At 45.7% G+C, this 4,602-nt stretch overlaps 1 long non-coding RNA gene across 1 annotated transcript; it reads right to left on the reverse strand.

Moving 5' to 3' along the window:
- Positions 1 to 1,254: 1,254 nt before the first annotated feature.
- LOC102557016 (uncharacterized) lies at positions 1,255 to 3,003 on the reverse strand. Its single transcript, XR_001835622.3, has 2 exons — positions 2,940 to 3,003; positions 1,255 to 1,415 (listed from the first exon to the last, which is right to left on the reverse strand). It is a non-coding gene; the product is annotated as an uncharacterized LOC102557016 (long non-coding RNA).
- Between the last annotated feature and the right edge of the window lie 1,599 nt (positions 3,004 to 4,602).

The raw sequence follows: 4,602 nt of genomic DNA on the forward strand, positions 1-4,602 counted from the left end.
CTAATTCAAATATTTGAAGGCTTGGTCCTTAAGGAGTGGCTCTACTTGAAAGTGATTAGGAGGCGTGGCCTTGTAGGAGGAAGTGTGTCACTGAGGGTGGGCTTTGAAGTTTCAAACCTCAAATCAGATCCAGTGTCCCTTCTTCCTGCCGCCTGCAGACCTGGAAGGAGAACTCTCAGCTTCTTCTCCAGTACCTGGTCTGCCTGTGTGTGGTCATGCTTCCTATCACAATGGTAGCGCACTAAGCTTCTGAAACTGTCAGCAAACCCCAATTAAATGGTTTCTTTCATGAGAGTTGCCTTGGTCATGGTGTCTCTGCAATAATGGAACACTGATTAGGACAGAGGTGCAGGCATAAATTTTTTGCAGCCTATTTTAATAAACATTCATCCTCTACTCTTGCCCACCACCCACCAGAGACAGTGTAAGAGAAAAGTTATTAGGATATGGGGGAAGTGGACCTGTTTATTAATAGTCCGTTGGGGACAAGCTCTCTCTTCTTTGTCAGCAGTTCAGTCCCATAGCGAACACCAAATATGAACCAGCAACTTCAGCCTAGTTCTGAAGAAACCACAAGGCTCTCCAACCAGCTAAAAGTGAGGTCACAAGGCCATGGGGAGCAGCAAGAAGCCTCAGGAACTTCATGAGAAGTTCTCTGGCAAGGTTCTTTCAATGGTGGTGTTACCGCTAAGGGAGCTTAGCAATGTACAGCAAACCAATGATACATGTGTGCTGTTAGCAAAGAATAGTGAGGTGGAACAAACCAAACCAATGCTCCCTTCCCCCTGTCTATGGAGCCAGTTATACTGCATCATGAGCCTTTTCATGTGTTTGCTATAGCAAAACATCCTTTCACCTATGTCTGTTTCAGAAAAACATTCTTTTATGTGTCTGTTTTAGCAAGACATCCTTTCACCTGTGTGTCCCAGCCTAACCTCATTTAACATAACTGACTTTCCAAGCAAACCAAAAGTTTCCACTTCACAGAGTGGATAGCACAGGATAGGTTCCATGTTCCCATTCCAGATCTTTTCCTCTGCAGTCTCCCCCAGGGTCTTTTCTATTCATCTCTTCCTTGGAGTACACTTAGACCCATGCTTTAAATTCCATACCTACTATGGCTATTTTCCACCTATTAGTCTGCTAGTCATATCTTCATTCATTTATTAAATAAAAAACAGACATAAAGAGTTCCTTGCACACTGGGGAAGGAATCTTGTGGTGTATCCCAGAGAAGACCACTCAGACACAGTGTCAAGCCAATAGGAAGTCTTTATTAGCCCGTCAGCAACTACCCCGGATGTTCAGGGCCCAAATGCAGTCCTGAGCCTTTCTCACGGTGAGCTTTTAAGCACAAAAGTCACATCCCAGGTTGTCACATCTCAGTCAGCATAAACAGTTAGCCAGAAACGTAACTATGGGAGCCAAAAAAGCAAGTTATTGCATTTAGAGACTTTCCCAGAACTATGGACTTCGATGGATTAGGTCTAGGTCTTGTTCTAGTGTTTTAGCAGGTTTTGCTGCTTATGTGCTAGGTTCTAAGGTCTGGATGATACGTAAGTCACAGTGTCAGCTGTGCTAAGGTCTAGAAGCCTATAACATTTCCCACCAGATCTATAGGCATGAGTCAAATCATGGACTCATCTAAAGGCAAGAGGTTATATTATCTCATTAGCACTAGTAGTTGTACAGAATTTCTTCTTGGTTTTACATAGCTAAGTAGATAGTTGGAGCAAAAGAATCAGTAACCCAGCCATGACCACAAGTAGAGTAGTTAACTAGAGAGATTAGGAAGGAGAACAAAGATTTGTACCAGTTGTTAGATTCTTGATCTCTCTCTCTCTCTCTCTCTCTCTCTCTCTCTCTCTCTCTCTCTCTCTCTTTCTCGTTGTTTTTTCTTAACATGGCTAAACTTTTTTTTTTAAAAAGGCCCTGGGTTCAGTCCTCAACTCAAAAAAAAAAAAGACAAAATACATTACAAGATAATTTAAAAATAAAATTAACCCTGACTGACATAGAAGCAACAAGTTTTTCCTGACGCTGTACAAAGACTTCTTTCTCCCACAGAGGAGAATCCTCTTCAATCTGAAGAGCCACCTCGGCTAAGAGATCTAACTGCGCTTCCAGATGGGAAGCACGGTTTTCTAAGGGCCCCAGTCTGTGTCTACTAGAACACTGAGCTCACTAAAGTTTTTATTCCCCCACAGTGAAGTCTTCACTTTAAGTTCCAACTGCAGCACAACACCCCTAAACCTGCCCCCACCAATGGGGACAGAAAATGGAAGTGCTTGCAGCTCACACGGCAGCCCAGAATCTCAGTTCCGGTTGCCCCTGCTCTCTCCTTCATTATAGATGATGTAACATGCTCAAAGCCACAAAGGATCGGGTCCTCCTCCGGTGTACACAATTTTAGGATTATGAAAAGATCAGTGAGCTCCCCAAATCATATGGTATTCACCTGGCTTCTGGCAGCTTTGGGGACGGTCAACTAGGCAGATAGATCAGAACTCCCTTCCCTTCGCTAGTGGGTCTACAGCCCCAGGGGCGTGCTCCTCCTCAAGCAAACTATCTCCCAGAAGCCTCTGAATGTTTTACAGAAACCTACCTGGAAGGTGAGTTGGGTCACGATTGGCTTCAAGCTCCCCAGTTTCTATCTTTCTTTTTTTTTTCTTCTTCTTTTTTCTTTTTTTCAGAGCTGGGGACCGAACCCAGGGCCTTGCGCTTGCTAGGCAAGCACTCTACCACTGAGCTAAATCCCCAACCCCTAGTTTCTATCTTTCTTAAATTTTATGCTCAAGGTCCTGGCTTATGGGGGTTTGGGTGCCTTTCCTATGGTGAAACAAAAAAGGCTAAATGGAGCAACCATAATTATAGAGCCCATGTCAGTTTTTCCCATGTCAGGGAATTAGAGGTGCTGATGACAACCCACTTGTCCTTACCTTTTGTAGTCTCTCTTTGTGTTGCTATTACACAGGATGACACTGACAACCTTCATGGCTGTAGGGGTAAGGACCACAAAGTGTGGGCCATGGTGCCTCTAGGCTCTGGGTTAGGGTCCTCTTTAACCATACAAGGTGGCTAGGCTGGAACTTGTGGGCAGGCTCAGACACAGGCCAGGGCATGGCCTCTCAAACCATCTGACGAATAGAGCTCTGGAACTGCTGCAGTAAGGACTTGAGGAGGGGGATTGGGGATTTAGCTCAGCGGTAGAGCGCTTGCCTAGCAAGCGCAAGGTCCTGGGTTCGGTCCCCAGCTCCAAAAAAAAAAAAAAAAAAAAAAGGACTCCAAGAGGGATACACCTGGCTCTTATGAGGATAAAAATTAGAAGGATGACCCAATTTTGCTAGCCTCAAGGACATATTTATTTTACCTGTCTTGAGCTTTGTGGCCTCTAGGCACAATGTAGTTTCTAATCAACATTTAGGATCTTTGTCAGGTTTAGGGAAACTTTAGCCGTGAAGCACAGGCCATTGTCAGACCTCATAAGAATCAACCCAAATCTAGGATTTAAAAAAAAAATCTGGACTATCAGAGCCTGAGTAACTCAGCAGTCCTAGTTGCCTCCAGGTGGGGAACCTGGTGGAGTTTGGTTATCATTTGTCTTCCAATAATGACAGAGAGTAAGGGTCTCTTGTCCAGCAAGAACCACCCACTTGCCTCCTGTTTGGCACCTCCTCTTTTTGACAGCTTGGGTTCTTTGTGTATATGTTGGGCTCTGGCGCAGTTCAGGTTCAGGCAGGGTAACCGGGATCTGGAAAGGAAAGGCCCCATTGGTTCTAAGGCTTCTTTCTAGGTGGCCAAGCCTGTTGTCCTGTTCCCTTGGGCCTCTGAGGACTTCCTGTTTGATGCCTTTGCAACAGGCAATGGTTTCCTCTCTTGGCAGCCATAAGGGATACAATGGACAGGTGCTATGGCAAATGCACACTTCCATGTACACAGTGATGTCTTTGTCCTTCCCTCAGCAAAGTGCCTCAGTTAACCCCAGAAGTTCAACCCTTTGTGCTGAAGTCCCTTGGCTGAAGGACTGGGCCCACACCATCCTGTCCAAGCTGACAACTGTGGCCCCAGCATACCTAATGTGTACAAAGCCACTCTCCTACAGACCCTCTTCAAATCTGACAGACTGGACCATTTCAGTCACTTTCAGGAATTTTGGAGGCCAGAGGCTCTTGGCTCACCAGTCCCAGAGAGGAGTGGATGGTGTGGTAGCCACAGCAACAAGGGGAACAGCAAGAAGGGCTGGAGCCAGAGAGGCCCAGCCAAGACAGCATCTGGACCTGGACCAAATAAACCTTCATGGGGTCAGTACCAGGGGACCTTACCTGCATCCACTACAGCATCATGAACTCATACCCTGCCATGCTCCCATCTGGTCAGTGGAATCTGCTGACCCTAACTTGGCTGCTATCTTGGGAAAGCTCTACTAGGCTATCGTCTGGCAGAAGGTTGGTTAAACTGATGGCTAAATTTTTACAGAATTGGATATGGGGCTGGTCCAGAAGTATCTGATAAAGCATTATTTGGTGATTGTATGTCCACCCCTGGGGTCCACTGGAGAGAGGCATGTACAAATTAGGAACAGTTCCTCGCCCTTCTTTGTTA

This window comes from Rattus norvegicus, chromosome 1 (genome assembly GCF_036323735.1).
Source record: "Rattus norvegicus strain BN/NHsdMcwi chromosome 1, GRCr8, whole genome shotgun sequence".
Lineage (NCBI taxonomy): Eukaryota > Metazoa > Chordata > Mammalia > Rodentia > Muridae > Rattus > Rattus norvegicus.